This window comes from Schistocerca cancellata, unplaced genomic scaffold, assembly GCF_023864275.1.
Source record: "Schistocerca cancellata isolate TAMUIC-IGC-003103 unplaced genomic scaffold, iqSchCanc2.1 HiC_scaffold_1101, whole genome shotgun sequence".
Lineage (NCBI taxonomy): Eukaryota > Metazoa > Arthropoda > Insecta > Orthoptera > Acrididae > Schistocerca > Schistocerca cancellata.
Window position 1 is genome coordinate 56,039 of NW_026047100.1, and position 20,952 is coordinate 76,990.

Genomic DNA, 20,952 nt, shown 5'->3' on the forward strand with positions numbered 1-20,952 from the left:
ATTTTCTTGAGAATTTTGTGTTAAAGTGTATTGCGTTTGGTGTAAGTCGCCGTAGATCATTTGTATAGAAGATTTTTTTCGGTGCAAGTCTGAGTGAACTGTTCAGATTGATCTTCATTCGGTTAGGAAACGTGTACGTCTTGAATGGTTAAATCACTGTATTCGTTAAAAAAATTCTCTTGCTTTTGAATTACGATAGTAAAGTCGTCAGTTAACCCGTCTTAGTTTTGTAAGATATTATCACAGTTTTAGATCATGTTATTAATTTGATGTTTCATAGTATAATGTATTTGAATTATCGTTCTCCCCATAGCGTTCAAACTCTCTTTCGTTAAATTAAAGTTACCTGATTTACGATTTATAGTAGTCCGGTTATTAAAGACAGACTCTAGTTTTTGTTGTGATTACTTTTCACCGTTGATCTGTAGCAAGACACTTAGCAAAAGTTTCACACGTAACCGGCTATGTGATTTTACTCGTTGGAGCAGTAATGTTACTAAAGTTTGCAGTGACGAAATCGCCGTCTGATATCTACTTAGAGCCAGATTCTGTATGTGAAGAAACCAGCACTAAGAATTTCTGACGGATTATCGTTATACTGCCGTCCAATACAGTTGACGAATTTATGCTATTACTTGTAGTAATGCAGATAAAAGTTTATAGATGTTATCTGCGCGCAGCACAACATACTATAGTATGTATTTTAAGAAAACAAATACTAATCGCTATTATAAGGTAATATTATATGCCATCATGTGGCCTTCTTCATAATGTGTGGAACAATTACATAATAATATCAAATTTTGCAAATGTCTAAAGTTTTCAAGCTACAACCCTCCTAAAAACTAATTTTACTGCAACAAAAATCAGGTCTAACACTACAACTGAATGATTAGTGCATACTGCCATATCTACGTTGTAGCCGTCATCAACGGTGTCTTTGCAGAAATTTATAAATTATACTTTTTCCCTATTTCGTGCCTTAGTTAGTGATTTCATTGGTTTTAAATGAATTTCATTCAGTTTTGATAATTGATTTTTCAACTTTTAAAACCCATAGATCAGGTTAACATCGCACGTACTTCGCAGTGGCATATATGAAATAAGAAAAAGTCACGAAACACATGTTTTCACATAAAATTACACATACAGCATATTAATGGACTACGAGTGGGCGCTAATTTCACTCTTGAGAGTTAAATTGACGAAAACGAAAATCTCAATTTACAGAAAATAGTAGGTATTTCACGAATAACTCATTTGGTACCGTATTTTCACGACAGTATCAACCTCGAATCTCAAGTGTAGCAATATTTTTCGCAATGCCAAATTCGACTTCGTTAATGAAATAGCATGCATGTTCAGGATAAATTCAACAACAGACATCATACGATCAGTCACCGGCCACTCTACGGTAGAACTTGTCAATAACACACCAGGGGCTACTGTCACAAAACAAAACAATGTTACAAAAGGTTTTGAACGAATATGAGGGATCATTCTGGCTGAAAGGAACTTACATTGATACATGCGTTTAATATTTCGCGGCGACGAGGAGAAAAGATGAAGCGGGAAGTAACAACTGAAGCATGCTCGACAAAAGACAGATGTTGTTTTACAACGATAACTTATTATCTAACCTAATTACATTTTTCACATACAAGTATCTTTTCTTCATCACACATAACACATTCATAGTCATACTACTTGCTCTAAAAATTAGTTTTATTAAAACAAGGAGACACTCCATTCTGGAGTGTAATTAGCAGTCTTCGAAAGGGAGGTAAGAAGGAAATGACAAGTATTTTGGACAGGTCAGGAAAGCTGCTGGTGACTTCTGTGGATGTCTTGGGCAGATGGAGGGAATATTTTGAAGAGTTGCTCAATGTAGGTGAAAATGTGATCATTAATGTTTCAGATTTCGAGGTAGACTGGGATAGGAATGATGATGGAAATAGGATCACATTTGAGGAAGTGGAAAAAATGGTCAATAGACTGCAGTGCAATAAAGCGGCTGGGGTGGATGAAATTAAGTCGGAACTCATAAAATACAGTGGAATGTCAGGTCTCAAATGGCTACACAGGATATTTGAAATGGCCTGGGAGTTGGGACAGGTTCCATCAGACTGGACAAAAGCAGTAATCACACCAATCTTTAAACATGGAAACAGAAAAGATTGTAGCAACTACAGAGGTATCTCTTTAATCAGCGTTGTGGGTAAAATCTTCTCAGGTATTGTTGAAAGGAAAGTGCGAGTATTAGTTGAGGACCAATTGGATGAAAATCAGTGTGGGTTTAGGCCTCTTAGAGGTTGTCAGGACCAGATCTTTAGCTTACGGCAAATAATGGAGAAGTGTTATGAGTGGAACAGGGAATTGTATCTATGCTTTATAGATCTAGAAAAGGCATATGACCGGGTTCCTAGGAGGAAGTTATTGTCTGTTCTACAAGATTATGGAATGGGAGGCAAACTTTTGCAAGCAATTAAAGGTCTTTACATGGATAGTCAGGCAGCAGTTAGAGTTGACGGTAAATTGAGTGCATGGTTCAGAGTAGTTTCAGGGGTAAGACAAGGCTGCAACCTGTCTCCACTGTTGTTCATATTATTTATGGATCATATGTTGAAAACAATAGACTGGCTGGGTGAGATTAAGATATGTGAACACAAAATAAGCAGTCTTGCATATGCGGATGACTTAGTTGTGATGGCAGATTCGATTGAAAGTTTGCAAAGTAATATTTCAGAGCTAGATCAGAAATGTAAGGACTATGGTATGAAGATTAGCATCTCCAAAACGATAGTAATGTCAGTGGGAAAGAAATATAAACGGATTGAGTGCCAAATAGGAGGAACAAAGTTAGAACAGGTGGACGGTTTCAAGTACTTAGGATGCATATTCTCACAGGATGGCAACATAGTGAAAGAACTGGAAGCGAGGTGTAGCAAAGCTAATGCAGTGAGCGCTCAGCTACGATCTACTCTCTTCTGCAAGAAGGAAGTCAGTACCAAGACTAAGTTATCTGTGCACCGTTCAATCTTTCGACCAACTTTGTTGTATGGGAGCGAAAGCTGGGTGGATTCAGGTTACCTTATCAACAAGGTTGAGGTTACGGATATGAAAGTAGCTAGGATGATTGCAGGTACTAGTAGATGGGAACAATGGCAGGAGGGTGTCCACAATGAGGAAATCAAAGAAAAACTGGGAATGAACTCTATAGATGTAGCAGTCAGTGCGAACAGGCTTAGATGGTGGGGTCATGTTACACGCATGGGAGAAGCAAGGTTACCCAAGAGACTCATGGATTCAGCAGTAGAGGGTAGGAGGAGTCGGGGCAGACCGAGGAGAAGCTACCTGGATTCGGTTAAGAGTGATTTTGAAGTAATAGGTTTAACATCAGAAGAGGCACCAATGTTAGCAATGAATAGGGGATCATGGAGGAACTGAATAAGTGGGGCTATGCTCCAGACCGAACGCTGAAAGGCATAATCAGTCTTAAATGATGATGATGATGATGATGATGATGATGATGATGATTAAAACAAGGAAAAGCAGGGCAAATTTCCTAAATGTCGTTATAAAAGGAACTAAAACGTAAATACCAGTCACGGATTTGGCATTAGGCGCGTTCCGACTGGCTGACTGCTGCCTACAGGGCACTGCGAGGAGCGATTTGCGATCATGCGACGTATAGTAAGCGTCGCACCAATTCGTCTGTATGATAACATTTTATTACAGAAATAACGGACTCAGATACTTGCTGTGTGTAGGAGCCAAAGATGTTGCTCCTTGCATATGAAAAGCAAACATTATCATTCTATTATCTCTGATTTTTCTTTGTATCTGTTGTCAAATGTACTGTTGATGACTCCGATTTTGCTCTTGCTCTGAGAGAAACGAAGGGATCTTATAAATGTGAATATTTCGTATTACAACTCAATAGTAAGAATAGATGTTGTATTCAAAGAAGCAATAAACGAGTGCTCATCTGTGATAAATAACTGAGCAAGCCTGGAATGTAGATATTACTCCTTCTAGTTATTCTAATTAATAGAAAGTTTCAGCTACACTACGTCGACGTGGAGTTGGAGATACGCTGTGGAGCTTGGCGAACAAACCTGCAAATAAACATGGTGACTTTCAACGGACTCACTACTAGGCAACCAGGTGTCTGCCACATGTCTTTACCAACGTATTACTAGAAGACAAACACACACAAGGCGTGTTTAATTTCAACAGACATTTAAATACTCCACTTGCAAACGAAAAATACATGGTAACCTTTTTTATAACACCATACAAAAACAATAAAAAATAGGAACATACCTCCAGGAGTTATTGTCAGTAAATGAATCGTGACGAGGCCTCCGCTTCTTTATTCAGGCACATCCTTATTTGGCCTTCCAGCTTGAAAACAAAAATCAGAAGATTTACCGGAAATCAAACTCGGGTTCTTCCACACTGCAGAGAGAATCGCTGACCTATTTATTTTCTTTATTCCCTTTTCTTAACATGGATTTACCGCTTCTCATACACTATTGCATTAATTTAAGTTTTTTTTTCTTTTAACGGTCGCCTTACCATTTCTTCCAGATTTGTGGATAAATTGTAATAGAAATCATTTGTGTTAATAAGAAGACATTGTAAACAAATTAAAGGACATACATCATCTCAACATGAAATATGTTTTTTAACCATAATTCCTTTGTGCGTCTATCTTTCAGCACACGGGTGAACTCAAAACATCCAATGAAATATAAGAGAATGTAAATTTCTTACGTTTTATTGCTTAAATAATGACCAAACGGTCAATGGAAATCAAAATAATGATGAAAACCAAATTCACCACGCCATTCCAAGCACGCTTCCCATCTGCGTACAGTGGTCATTGGTACCAAGTCGATAACTATTTCGCATCGTGTAAAGGTCCGCTCAGGGGTTCTTCTTCTGCCCTGTGCACACCAAATGTGAGAGGGGCTACAGATACACTGCGCAAATAATTTTCTAAGACTTGTCAATAGCGAGGAGTGAGCTCAGGTGTGTATGTTTATCTTGGAGATATTTCCAGCAGTCAAGAATCATCTTATCATCGTCACAGAACATGCAGTAAATGGACATGCCTTTAAACCATATGATAGCTTGTGTCTCCGCGGTCGCCAAGTAACCATCTTCTGGGCGTAGGAAGAGCCTCGGCCCTATCGTGTGAGACACGGCACGAAGCTAACAGGCGAGGATCTTGTGTGCCAGCATCCATACGTCATACGCTGTTCCACATGTGAAACGATGTTTGTCAGTGTCCTTGAGGCGTCAATGTGCGCAGAGGGGAGAATTCGCCATTCGAATAGCACGCAACCTTTTGGCTACATGGTGCCACGTTGCTCGTACCGTGCAGAGAGGAGAAGTAGCTTGACTGCCCTCCAAACCGCAGGCCGTAGCGCGGCTCACGCTCAGTTTGCGATGTATGGATCTGAGCAGCAAACGACAGATGTCTCTCGCTTTCGCTGCTGAAGAGTTGGGCAGGTCGGGGTGCACGTAGCTATGTTTGAGTACGAACGCCGAGGTGGGGAAGAGAGAGGGAGTGATGTGCACAATCGTAACACGTGGCAGGATTGATGCCGCCGTAAGTTCCTGTAACAGACTGCCCGTAAGTGAAGCGTGTTGACGGATCCACATATTCGCCTTTCTGCACAAATATGTTCATTCGGCTACGGAGGCAGTCATAGAAACACTGTACGACATCTGCCATGCTGTTGTTCAAGAGCCTGAATAGTGGCTAATCCTTTCTCAATAATGACACGTTGAGGGGGAATTACACGGTTTTAAAGTTGACGCTGTTTACGTTGGATAATATAGCTCTTCGACACGGAAAAGTGATATGTAACTTCCGTCTTAAGCAAGACACAATAATTTACATTTACTTCATCGGTACTTTTCTCAGCGGCTGCTCTGAAATAATCACGAAATCATTATTTAGTGTCCTAGAAACCATGAGTGTAATACACGCAGTTTCTGAAGCTTTGATTTCACAGTGGTTGCTATTTTACCAATAATCTTGTAGCTAGTGACTGCGACAGCTATTTACGTATTGAACTCGGCAGCGTTATTATCTCTTATTAATGTATTCGAACTATACACTGTAAAAAATGTGTCCATTCATCTTACGTAAAAGTAACTACTGCGCTATGTTCCTGTTACCACAGGGAACATACAGGGGGTAGGGGCAGGCAAGATAATGTTGTTGTGTACATAGTGTTGTGTTTAGTCAGCGCGTACACAACCTTCCCTCTAGAGCGCGCCTCGCTAAGCACAACAGCGCAGGCGCAGCGCTCGTCCGTCTCCGCACTGCGAGATGGCGCTGTCTTAGAGACGGACAAAATTCTGCTTCCGCCGATCCGCGTATTAATATGTAACGCAGTCAATGAGATTGCTGCCAATGAGATTGATCCTTGCGGATCACACTCGCGCAGTAATACATGAACGCACGGGGTATTATAACGAGTGTACAGACCTCCGATCAGTCAGTCTGCATTAGTCTGTATGAGTCTGCATTTATCTGCACCTTTCTGTACCAGTCTGCATTAGTCTGTACCAGTCTATAGTCAAGTTTCAGTCTGCGCCTAATAAGATTATCATATTCCTGCACATAGTCATGAAGAGAAATGTATAGACACTTTGTCAAGTATCAGAGATATGTGAGAATAAGATTAACGTACCAAGGCCAAAGGATCTTCAAATTGTCAATTGTAAACAGCATCCAGAATCAAGTTACGTAATATCTATGTTTATTATTATTTTAATAAATGTGTGTGAAAATTAATCAAGTTCTGTTTAAAGTTGGTCACCGTCAATCTGCTAGTCTAAGCGTGCAAGTGGCATTTCTATCATCTGACCTAACGGCAGAAGATAAACATGCCACGTTTAGACCACGAGACATATAGCTGACACTCGCCTACTTCGTTAGAGTGACAAGTCAAATAATCTGATGGTGTGTGTACCGAAGGTCTTACAGTGCGCACACCACAAATGTGAACAATGGTAGTAATGGGATTGTTATCTTTCAACGTCAACAACACAGGTAAGGCACATGTCATGCTTGGTTGTGCGTGTTCGGTACGTACTGAGCGTCAGCGCAGGTTGGTTACGAGTAGTGCACACTTCGTATTTTCATTCATAAGCCGAGATCGACGTGTAGTGAGAGATCTAACACAGTTCCAGAGAGGGCAGATTCTTGGGGCAGCGGCGGGCCGGGGTCGGTCGTCTCTGTTGTTGTTCACGCTATCGTCCAGTCCACCCACCTCGACAGGATTCTTGCCTTTGTCCCTCCTCTCTGTGGTAGCAGTTACGTGCTAGGCAATGTAAAGCAGCGTTCATGAAACCACTACCTAATGCCTACCACACAGAGGCCACGTAACTCTAGTTGAAAGTCAGTTCCTCAAAGTTCATGATTAAAAATTCGGGCGTCCGGGATATTCAGTCTACTTGCAGAAAAGTGATTAAAATAGGATTAACTCTATTTATATTGAAAAACATGACGTCTATCATCTCCGTATTTAATATGGTGAAACGTTATCATTGAAAGTTCACTGACTGACTAACAAATATTCACTTGAAAAGCAGCCAGAATTGTAGCAATTTAGACTCGGCTAATTTTCACGTTCTACCAGTCACAGACTCGCAACCGTTCGTGAGTTAAACATTCGGTCGTTTTAGTGGTCTTCTTCGTAAGAAGTGCTCTCCAAAATAGTCCGAACAGAGCACGAAACACGCCACGCGGAGTTGTTACTACGACGAGAAAGTTCACACGCTCATATCTCTGAAGCTGTTTGATTTAGAAACACCAAACTTTAATTAGAATGTTCGTAGCTCCAATTGCTTCAGGTACGATATGTTCGAACCGAAATTAGCTCACTATTTGCTCGTCTTACAAAGTATTTTTGAGGGGCCATCAAAAATCGTGTTATTCGCAGGTCGGCTAGCAAGCGGCTCTCCAAAGGTACTCTCCTCTCTTCCCACTCCCCCGTTCGCGAGGGAACAGCTTGATTCTGATTGACTGTCGATCGAAACGACCAATCAGAACGTTCCTTCCTGATCATACTCGAGACAAATCTTCCCTTATCCAATCACTAATTTTATAGCAATTAATGTGGGCAAATCTTCATTATCTTGTATTACGTTTAATCAAAATAAGCAAAGTGCGAAACATTCTTCAAAGTGATAAATAAACTTATTCCACTTCTAACTTCTGCTTTTATACAAAAGCATGCTCACACAGTCATAGGTCAACTGAATCGTGGTTCGTTTGTACCAGATTTTACGTAAAATGAAATATTAAATTTTAACTTATGTCCCACATACACTCTCTCTGTCATTCTCACTCACTCACAGAACAAAATACAATAAAATAATAAATTTTACCAACTTTTGTATAACGTAATACAAAGTGACTGAAGTTTCAACAAGAAAATTCTAATTGATTGATTTTTATGCACTGACAACTTTGTGATGACTTCAAATGATAAAGAAAGTCAATCTGTTATTGTTCCTAACTTGTTTTTTTTAAAGCGTAGGTTTTAGGACTTTTGGGTAATACTCTTTATTTGCGGAACTATAATAAATAAAAATCTGAAAATTTGACAGCATCATTTTATTAATAACAAAAGACTATGTATCAGATTTGAACAAAATCGGATAATAACGAATATGGATTATTTAGGTTTATAGAGGGTATGAATCTTCGAACCGACTGAATGTTACGCTATGCAGAGCTCACGGCATGCAGCGTCAGCTGTGCTGTGAGCAGAGCCAAAAAAAAAAAAAAAAAAGAAAAACACAGTCATCCTGCAGCCACCGTACTAGACGGCTGCGTGCCTTACTGCAGCGAATGTTATCTCGTAATAACTTGCTGCCTTATAGGGCCCGATTGTCTGGAGCATCAGTAACCATGACAGCCAACTTACTAATGTTTCAAGAGCAAGTGTTTGAACAGTCGTGAGAGCCTACACAAAACATGGAAAGATGTCATCGTGTGAACGTGATAGTGGGCGAAAATCAAAGCTGAATGATATGAACTGTGTCAAAACCACACTATACTATGTAGGCTAAAGTGACTGCAGAGCTCAATAGACATCTTCGAGACTTATCTCTCTGCAATGTCAGCCGAGAGCTCCATAAAGCCAATATTCATGGAGGAACTGCTAAAACGAAACCATTAATTAGTGAAAACAACCAACGCAAGGGAGCGTAAAACATACTGTAAGGAGCACAAATACTTGACGGCTGATCAGTGGAAACACGTAATATGGTCCGATGAGTCAACGTTTTCCTTATTTCCAACATCAGGTGGGGTTTACGTCTGGAGAACGCCAAAAGAAGCCTACAATCCTGATTGCTTGATTCCAACGGTTAAGCGTGGAGGTGGAAGTGTGATGGTGTGGGCAGCCGTATCATGTATTATGCTGGTAGCATCATTACTCTCAAAGGCCAACGAATATGTGAACATTTTAGGTGATCAGGTGCACCCCAGCATTCAAATGTTGTTCCCTAACAATGATGCCATATTTCAGGACGATAATACACCGTTCACACAGTGCCAGGACAGTATAGTCGTGGTATGAGGAGCATGCAACAGAACTTCAGCGTTTTCCCTGGCCAGGAAAGTCCCCGGTCTTTAATATTATTGAACCCTTTGGGTGGTACTGGAGCGCAGACTCCGGAACGGATTTCCTCCTCCTTCGTCCTTACAGGAGTTAGAAGAGGTTCTGATTGAAGAGTGGCATACCACTCCACTGGAAATTTTACAATCATTATATGGCAGTATTCCAAAAAGAACCGCAGCTGTATTACGGGCAAGTGGGGGTCGAACCACTTATTAATAAACCATTCCCAGGTAAGTACATGTGTTCACATTAGTTTTCCTATTCCCAGTTATTATGGTTGAAAAGACTTTATCATGTTAAGATGAAGAACTTATTATAAAGCTTCCTGGAACGTTCTGTTTCAGCTGTTTTGCTTTATGATGCTATTTGCTTACAACTAAGCAAACCACTTGCCTGCCTCTGTGCGCAAGGTCGCTAACGATCGATCGTGCGGTGGTCCACAACAACAGTTTGAAACCTGGTCGATGAAATTTTTCACTGCAAGTATTTGTCCAGCATGTGGAGGACAGGTGGTTACATAAAGTTCCTTATCACCTGTCTCTTCACGGATGCCCTGGATTAAATTCCAAACCCCTGAAATGAGTGCACGAGACACTGTAGTAAACTCATCAAAAACTGAAAAACAAAACTCGATTTCTGATACGAGACGAGCTGGTTAAAACATCGATAACACATATATATATACTTGCAGAAATTTAGTAAAGATGGATGGAAAATCTTGCTTATAAGAGCTCTTTGAAGTGTTGCGTAAATGTTTTAATATTTATTTTCAGTATTGTATATTGATATCCAGAATTATCTCATAATTGTAACTTGTAACTGTTATCACAATTTTCTGTGCGTGTATAATCTTCAGTGCTAAAAACAATTTTTCCTACGAGGCACTGTTTCTGTTTATACTTATCTTCTATTATCGTCTTGGCGTAATACATTCTACCGATTGTTGATCATGCCGTGTTGAAACAATTAACTGCTAATACGTTTCTAAACGTCACTGGTTCTTAAGTATTTTTTCTTCTTACAGTCCTTTTGAAAAATGGCGCTGGTCGAAATGTATCAGTAAATTAATAAAATCTAAGCATCATTCTATCTTACTTTGCGTTCATGCAATACATTTCCAGCAAAATTAGTACCACAAAACGTCATAATAAAATTACTTGCTTAGTACTTTATAAACTGATTAAGACATGAGAACAAGCTTCTCAACAAGGAATTATAGTGAAAGGACTAGGTATTCATACGCTTTTTACAGTTCAAGTTACAAAAGTGCGTGCGTTTAATTTAAGAATTTCAATCAGTTATTGAGAGTTCATGTGTAACGTAACGTTTCTTCTTCTTCTTCTTCTTCTTCTTCTTCTTCTTCTTATTGTTCTTCTCCTTCTCTCTCCCTGTTTCTCTTTGCCTCCGTCTTTCGTGGTTATCAGATGCAGCGAAGTTTCACTTCCAGTGCCGTTTAAGCGTCGTATATCCATCCACATCTACATTCCGCAATTCTCAGAAAAGAGTGTGCCGTAGGGCACTTTATAACAAAATTAGGTATTTTCTGCCCCATTTCATATCGTGTATTTAGCAAGGGAGAAATGGATGTCTATGTTCCTCCGCAAGGGCTCTAATCTGGTATATTTCATTCTAACGCTCCCTTAGCTAGATATACAATGGCTGTAAGAGAATTGTCTCACAGTCGTACTTTATTACTGGTTTTCTAACTGTAATTTTCGATCAACCTAAGGATCTAATCATTCGTAGGAAACTTAATTTTTGTACTAGTACAGTTTATGAAAGATTTTGTGTTACCCAGTTTACCTTACGAAATGTGTTTGTATAACTCTTACAAGTTGTTTTCAATGCAGCACAAGTTAATCTGATGAATTCTCTGTAACTACTGTGGGCGATTGTTATTTAATTTACAAAATGTTTTTAGTGAACCTCATACACCACAAACGTATTGACATCTGTTCAAGCAAGAGTAACAGGCTCAGGTGTTGAATAAGCCGCTGGTTGCATGTCCACAGTGAGTTCTCAGCGAGCTATAGAGGAATTTAGCAGACGCCCCTGAGCTTTCGCTAGACGAATTGCGACCGGCGCTCCTCTCTAGGTAGCAGTTCCTACAAAGGGCGCACTGCCGGAGCATATAAATTAGAAAGGGTACCGTGAAAAGCGTGCAAAAGTTTTCGGTCCGTTGCGTCGCGCATTACATCATAGACGGGTGAATAGACTCTGTCCTGCAGACATCCTGTAATACAGCCAGGGGGATCGGGGGGAGGGAGGGGTCAGAATCCCGTTTGAAGCAGCAGCCACCTTATACACGTGGAATTATTTGGGCGCATGGCATCCCATATGAAGTTGCACCGGTTAAATGAGTGGACTTCGGGAAAGCGAGGTTTTAATCCCTTACCCGCAATCCATTTCTGCATATGAAGTGACAGCTAGAATTTTTAGTTAGTGTCTAAATCTCTGTTTCACAGGATATAATATTGAGTGACTGAAATTTTGGGTCGATGCCGGAAGTGTATTAACGGTACACTCAAACAGGAGCGTATAGTACTGCCTCATGTCTACAGATAAAGTCGTGATAGTCAATGCTGTTGCGTACTGCTCGTGGTCGTCACAGCGTGCTAACATAACTTGGCGACACTCATCGCTAAACTTATAAACCAAGTAACACAGTCCATAATAGAGGGTTTGTATATTTACTTAGTGATCAAGAGGGATTACAACACTGTCAAACTTCTCCTACCGTGATCAGTGCTTCTAGGCATTACAAATCGCATACCATTATAATTAATGTATCATTATACTTTCACTAATAATTCCAAAGGTGGAACATTATACTACTCTCATTCAAGTAGAGGACGAACCTATGGACCGTAAAGTTTTGGTTTCAGCAATATTTAATAATTTAACATTACCAATTCATCTTTCTTACGCACGTAAGTATTTCGTTTTCTAAATGTGAAACAGGTGTCGAAGACAAAACAAAAGTAAACACACACGTTTACAATAACAGTTCAGAAATTTCTCATCTCCTCCCGAACAGACCATGAAGGTCGCCTACAGGGGTCGCGGGATGTGGAGGGGCATGTGGTCAGCACACCCGAATCCCAGCCATTTGTCAGTTTCCGAGACCGGAGGTGTTATTTCTCAGTAAAGTAGCTCCTCGGTTTGCCTCACTAGGGCTGAGTGCACCCCGCTTGCCAACAGCGATCGGCAGACCGAATGGTGGCCCATCCAAGTGCTAGCCCAGCCCGACAGCGCTTAACTTCAGTGATCTGACGGGAACCGGTGTTACCACTGCGGCATGGCCGTTGGCAGTTGAAACACGTATGTATTCAGTACAAGCGATGGCGAGGCATGACAGAATCTCTGACCAGAGAGTAGTTTATTGTTAGCTGTTGCTAGTCTGCGCTTGACCGCGCGAGTCGACAGTAGTCGGTAGTAGTCAGTCGTCAGTCCGTGCTAGTCCGTGCTAGTCGGCGGCAGTCGGCATGCGTCGGCTGTGTGCTCTGGTCGCGACTCTGGTCAGGACTCTGGAGGATGAGTATTGTTGTAGAAGGTAAAGAAGCAGCCATGTGCTTATTAATAATGTATGTTAATTGTAATTTAATTCGTTTAAAAAAATGCCCAACTAATAAATTTTATAATATAAACCAACTCTTTTAAAGAAAAGCATTCATTTCAATTTAAAGAATATTTCAAATGCATGATCATTCCTTCCAATAATAAAATATATATATATGCCAGCATTGCACGAAGCTGTGTCTATAAATAAGAGCAGAAATAGTTGCAGTTTTTATTGAGGTAAGAATTTTTTGCTTTTGTTATTCAGAATACAGGGCCGAAGGACAGCGCTGCTGTCCTTATAAAATTTATCAGGTTACAGAATTTTTTAATTAGTTTTGGTGTTTAGGAATTTTTGTATTTCGAACCTGACATTAAAATGAAAAAAAGAATTTTGTGGGAATATTAAGTGTGAATGCATTGTTTGCACAGAGACTATAAATCAAAGCCAATTTTGAATGTATGCTTTCCCGGCGTATACAGCTGGCGAAGAGTGCTGTGCCGAGCCGGGAGCTATTGGGATAGCGTCATTAAAGAATCAACAGAAATACGGGTCCACGAGAATCTTGTGAACAGGGACGAAGGCTACCAACTGAGCGCGGCCTGGAATCCAGCATTAGCCGCAATACGCCAGAAACGCAACAAGAACCGTCCAGCTCACGAGACGCGATCACAATGCTCTGACGGAGACACGAACGGCGCACCCGCTTCCCCCTCCACCTCGCCCGCCGGCTCCTCTGGACCCAGCCTCCCGCGGCCAGGTGGTGGGGGGCACACCGCAGGTATAAAGGGACCGGCATCCGCAAAGTCTCGGCACTTCGCCAGAAGATGATGAGTATGTCACTCGTCGAAACGTCGCAGTTTGAAGACAGCGCCACCCGGCTGGAAGCCCGAGAACTCTTCGCCAAAGCCAATTTTGTTGAGAGGTTACATTAAAATCAATTTTGTTCAGAGGTTACAATCATAGAAAAATTCATTTAATTGCTATTTTTTGTGGCGAGGTTACACTTGGATCACATTTTCATTTTTTTAATTGAGGAGGTTACGCTTGGTCATTCACACATTTTCATTGAAATTTATCTTTGTAGGGAGGTTACACTTGGTTTACTAATTTTGTGACTTTCTTTCACAGATCATCGGCAAGTCGTTGCTCTTTGTTGTATTTGTGTTTGTTGTTTTTTGCATTGTTCTTATTTCATTTGTGATTAATTTGTTTTGAGAAAAATGCCGCGAAAAACTGTTAATAGTACATCGCGAGGTATAATGAGTGAAATAACCGACTTAAACAACTTGACCGATAGTACTTGCGACATGCAGTGTAATGATGACAATCATCCATTTTCAGACAGTCAGTGCGTACCGACCACTAATAATGATTTTTATCTTAGTGATGAACAGACGAATTCAATTGTGTCCTCTGTTAATTTGACGACAATTGATGACGCGGGGCGTTCTTTTGTTATGAGCGCTGCCGAGCTCAACACAAGCGGTTTGCAAAATTTAAGTAATGAACAAACAAATTTGTCTAATGAAAATGAACAGTGTAATCAGAGTGCGTCGGATTTATTTAATTCCGAGGTAGGGACAAACAGTGCACATCCGATTAGCAAACCTTTTCAATTATCACAGAACATCCAGATGGATACACAAAACGTGACAATTTCAGATACACCATCACACAGCACAGAGAATAGACATGATAATTTTGGCTCGGATCAAATTATGGCAGTGTTGCTACAATTTAGGGAAAAATTCAAACAACAGAGTGAAAAACAAGACAAACTTAGTAAAAAATTAGACAACAATTCCAAACAACTTAAAGAAGATCTCAAACAACACCTTAATGAAAATAACGAAAATCTCAAACAATAGCTTAATGAAAAATTAGACAACAATTCCAGACAGTTAAATGAAAAATTAGACAACAATTCCAGACAACTTAGTGAACAGATTAGAGCCGTTGCCGCTCAGTGTCATGATACTAAAGAACAATTACGTGAAGAAATTGAGGCTTGCGCTAGGAAAAATAGTGAGGAAATCAGATCTGGTGCTCCAGAATTAAGGGATATGCAAACCGCTGCAACAGAATCACTTAGAGACGAAATTAGTGCAGTCGGCAAACAATGCTCTGAAAAAGCAACACAGTTACGTGACGAGTTTAAAGTATTGACAGCAGAACTTTCGCGCACACTGGATGCAAAAGTAGACGAGAAATTCGAACAACAGAACAATCAAATTGACGATCGTTTTAATCTTCACCTACAAAACAGTGATACGCGTTTCCGTAAATTTATACAGGATCAAAATAAAGTAAAACGTCAAGTCATGGAAACAATCACTGCACAGAGACAAGAAGATAAACGTAAAATGTTTGCGAAGGCAGAAACATACGTAGACAACCATATTGCTACAGTATCGGACAAAATTAATACCATCGAACAGTTGAACACCGAATTACGTGATGAAATTTCTGATCTTAAATCAAAAACAGATACACACACAGTAGATTTTCAAACAGTGACCGACAGACTCGAACAATTATAACTAACACACGATTTCGATGTCGTCAAAGCTGACGTTAAAAAATTGAACGAAACCACACGTAAATTACAAAAAACAGATTAATGCTTCTGACACTAAGAACGATGATCAGGTAAAAATACTGACTGAAACATATGATGAATTGGCAAGTCGTATTGACGTTATCTTCCCCCCATGAACCATGGACCTTGCCGTTGGTGGGGAGGCTTGCGTGCCTCAGCGATACAGATGGCCGTACCGTAGGTGCAACCACAACGGAGGGGTATCTGTTGAGAGGCCAGACAAACGTGTGGTTCCTGAAGAGGGGCAGCAGCCTTTTCAGTAGTTGCAGGGGCAACAGTCTGGATGATTGACTGATCTGGCCTTGTAACATTAACCAAAACGGCCTTGCTGTGCTGGTACTGCGAACGGCTGAAAGCAAGGGGAAACTACAGCTGTAATTTTTCCCGAGGGCATGCAGCTCTACTGTATGATTAAATGATGATGGCGTCCTCTTGGGTAAAATATTCCGGAGGTAAAATAGTCGTCCCATTCGGATCTCCGGGCGGAGACTACTCAAGAGGATGAAATTATCAGGAGAAAGAAAACTGGCGTTCTACGGATCGGAGCGTGGAATGTCAGATCCCTTAATCGGGCAGGTAGGTTAGAAAATCTTAAAAGGGAAATGGATAGGTTAAAGTTAGATATAGTGGGAATTAGTGAAGTTCGGTGGCAGGAGGAACAAGACTTTTGGTCAGGTGATTACAGGGTTATAAATACAAAATCAAATAGGGGTAATGCAGGAGTAGGTTTAATAATGAATAAAAAATAGGAGTGCGGGTTAGCTACTACAAACAGCATAGTGAACGCATTATTGTGGCCAAGATAGACACAAAGCCCATGCCTACAACAGTAGTACAAGTTTATATGCCAACTACCTCTGCAGATGATGAAGAAATAGGTGAAATGTATGACGAGATAAAAGAAATTATTCAGGTAGTGAAGGGAGAAGAAAATTTAATAGTCATGGGTGACTGGAATTCGTCAGTAGGAAAAGGGAGAGAAGGAAACATAGTAGGTGAATATGGATTGGGGGTACGAAATGAAAGAGGAAGCCGCCTTGTAGAATTTTGCACAGAGCATAACTTAATCATAGCCAACACTTGGTTCAAGAATCATAAAAGAAGGTTGTATACCTGGAAGAATCCTGGAGATACTAAAAGGTATCAGATAGATTATATAATGGTAAGACAGAGATTTAGGAACCAGGTTTTAAATTGTAAGACATTTCCTGGGGCAGATGTGGATTCTGACCACAATCAATTGGTTATGAACTGCAGATTGAAACTGAAGAAACTGCAAAAAGGTGGGAATTTAAGGAGATGGGACCTGGATAAACTGAAAGAACCAGAGGTTGTAGAGAGTTTCAGGGAGAGCATAAGGGAAAAATTGACAGGAATGGGGGAAAGAAATACAGTAGAAGAAGAATGGGTAGCTCTGAGGGATGAAGTAGTGAAGGCAGCAGAGGATCAAGTAGGTAAAAAGACGAGGGCTAATAGAAATCCTTGGGTAACAGAAGAAATATTGAATTTAATTGATGAAAGGAGAAAATATAAAAATGCAGTAAATGAAGCAGGCAAAAAGGAATACAAACGTCTCAAAAATGATATCGACAGGAAGTGCAAAATGGCTAAGCAGGGATGGCTAGAGGACAAATGTAAGGATATAGAGGCTTGTCTCACTAGGGGTAAGATAGATACTGCCTACAGGAAAATTAAAGAGACCTTTGGAGAGAAGAGAACCACTTGTATGAATATCTAGAGCTCAGATGGCAACCCAGTTCTAAGCAAAGAAGTGAAGGCAGAAAGGTGGAAGGAGTATATAGAGGGTTTATACAAGGGCGATGTACTTGAGGACAGTATTATGGAAATGGAAGAGGATGTAGATGAAGACGAAATGGGAGATAAGATACTGCGTGAAGAGTTTGACAGAGCACTGAAAGACCTGAGTTGAAACAAGGCCCCGGGAGTAGACAACATTCCATTTGAACTACTGATGGCCTCGGGAGAGCCAGTCATGACAAAACTCTACCATCTGGTGAGCACGATGTATGAGACAGGAGAAATACCCACAGACTTCAAGAAGAATATAATAATTCCAATCCCAAAGAAAGCAGGTGTTGACAGATGTGAAAATTACCGAACTATCAGTTCTTTACAGACGAATGGAAAAACTGGTAGAAGCCGACCTCGGGGAAGATCAGTTTGGATTCCGTAGAAATGTTGGAACACGTGAGGCAATACTGACCTTACGACTTATCTTAGAAGAAAGATTAAGAAAAGGCAAACCTACGTTTCTAGCGTTTGTAGACTTAGAGAAAGCTTTTGACAATATTAACTGGAATACTCTCTTTCAAATTCTGAAGGTGGCAGGGGTAAAATACAGGGAGCGAAAGGCTATTTACAGTTTGTACAGAAAACAGATGGCAGTTATAAGAGTCGAGGGGCATGAAAGGGAAGCAGTGATTGGGAAAGGGGTAAGACAGGGTTGTAGCCTCTCCCCGACGTTATTCAATCTGTATATTGAGCAAGCAGTAAAGGAAACAAAAGAAAAGTTCGGAGTAGGTTTTAAAATTCATGGAGAAAAAGTAAAAACTTTGAGGTTCACCGTTGACATTGTAATTCTGTCACAGACAGCAAAGGACTTGGAAGAGCAGTTGAATGGAATGGACAGTGTCTTGAAAGGAGGATATAAGATGAACATCAACAAAAGCAAAACGAGGATAATGGAATGTAGTCAAATTAAGTCGGGTGATGCTGAGGGAATTAGATTAGGAAATAAGACACTTAAAGTAGTAAACTAGTTTTGCTATTTAGGGAGTAAAATAACCGATGATGGTCGAAGTAGAGAGGATATAAAATGTAGACTGGCAATGGCAAGGAAAGCGTTTCTCAAGAAGAGGAATTTGTTAACATCGAGTATAGATTTAAGTGTCAGGAAGTCGTTTCTGATAGTATTTGTATGGAGTGTAGCCATGTATGGAAGTGAAACGTGGACGATAACTAGTTTGGACAAGAAGAGAATAGAAGCTTTCGAAATGTGGTGCTACAGAAGAATGCTGAAGATAAGGTGGGTAGATCACGTAACTAATGAGGAGGTACTGAATAGGATTGGGGAGAAGAGAAGTTTGTGGCACAACTTGACTAGAAGAAGGGAACGGGTGGTAGGACATGTTCTGAGGCATCAAGGGATCACAAATTTAGCATTGGAGGGCAGTGTGGAGGGTAAAAATCGTAGAAGGAGACCAAGAGATTGTAATCTCCCCACGGAAAATTACCCTCTACCACGCAATAATTAATAATGGTCAATCAAATCATCCACATTTATTTACGTTTGAAAAGTATCTGAGCAGATTTTCTAGTAATATATGCGCCGACAGCTCGTCGACGCCAAGGTATTTTTCGAGTACGTTTATTCTTTGGAACAACAGAGGTACACAGGTGTATGTTCCATGGTCATTATAGTTATAGAAAGAGAGATAGAAAGAGAGAGAAAGGAACAGCTTCGGAAAGTATCGGTTGGAAGATTTTCGTACTGCAAAAGGAGATTTATTTACTCTTCTTCGCGCTAAAGCGAGGCAGGAAAGTTTGTGCCGCTAGCGGGGTAGACAAAGAGAAAGAAGCACTTGTAAAAGTAAATTTCATGAGACTAAAAATCCACGGAAACGGAACATGTACGGAAATGGATTCAATATACAATTTTCCTCAGAAAGAAGGTTTGTGACCATTTCATTTTAGAGTGAATGACGAATGCGTTCTCTGTCTGAATTGTTGATGATTGTCTGGGGCCTGTAATTAATTGGGAAGTTTCAGCTGTGACGAAGAGAGCCTGCAATCTCTGAGTTTTATTGAAATCGTCCAAAAAGGCTTCGTCCACATCTGAAATTTTAGATCTGTCGTAAACTGAACGAAGTGTTCAAAACGATCGATTTTTTCCCAACTGAATGCAGCGCTTAATAATAATAACGTATGTGAAGATCTTTTCTAGCAAGCCAGCCGCTGAATATTAAGAAGAAGGGCTCCACCAGAGATTTTAATAGGCTGATTTCATGTAACTTAAGACTTTCAGCAAAATCGATTTAAGTAGTAAGGGCATTCATTAGAAGATGAATAGACTAAGCAGATTCAGAAGGATGTAGGTTGCAGTAGATAGTGGGAGATGAAGAAGCTTGCACAGGATAGAGTAGCATGGAGAGCTGCATCAAACCAGTCTCAGGACTGAAGACCACAACAACAACATTGACGTTATAGAAAATAATGATGACAGCAAATCAGACGATAATGCACCGATCTTGTTTAACCAAACACCTGAATTCCAAAATCTACAACAGACAATCAGTGAGATAGATTCGTCTAATAATACGTTATGTAGAAAGTTGTCAACCTTACAGCAAGAAGTAACAGAGATGAAAAATATTTCAACGTTTAACACGTCACAAGGTGCGGCACATTCCGAACATTTCTCACAATCACACAGCCAGTATAATTTAGGTAATCTACAGAGAGTACATGAGTTAGATACCGAGCAGTCCCAGACAAATAGATTTTCATTCAATCCTGAACCTGTTCCATCATACAGAGACGATAATTTTGATTATAAGCAATTTTTATCCGTAAGAAAATCTAAGGAATTTAATAATGAAAGAGCACAGGTACACGTTTTGAACTGGATACGTCGATTTATTTTTGTAATTTCAATAGCATTGCCTGTAATGCAGAAACTAGCTTTGGACTGGATACTACAATTTTCTTTCGAATTTTCACCGGCATTGCCTTTAATGCAGAAGCTAAAATTTATTTGTAGCGCGTAATAAACCTCAGGGGAATCATTACGCTTAAATGAATACGTGCCGTAGCGTGCATAGGGCCCCTAGCTGTAGTAGTGCTGTTTCATCTTTAGTTTTCTGCACTGCTGCCTTCTCTTCTACTATCCTTTATATCTATCAAAACAGCTCTTAATCTATTGCTCTACCTAGAATTAAGAAATAAGTCAAGAAAACCCGATAAGACAAGTTTTTACCAAAAGAGACATTTTTTTTTCATTAGGCGCTCCAGGAATGACAACTACCAGCGTTATGTTAATATCAGAGAAAATTATAATCATCAGTATGTGCAAAATTTTCAGCAGTCGCAAACGCATTTTGGTAACAATAGAGGTT

General features: G+C 40.2%; 1 pseudogene; it reads right to left on the bottom strand.

The window, feature by feature from the left end:
* Positions 1–12,848: 12,848 nt before the first annotated feature.
* On the bottom strand, positions 12,849–12,966 carry LOC126155895 (5S ribosomal RNA; annotated as a pseudogene).
* Positions 12,967–20,952: the final 7,986 nt, after the last annotated feature.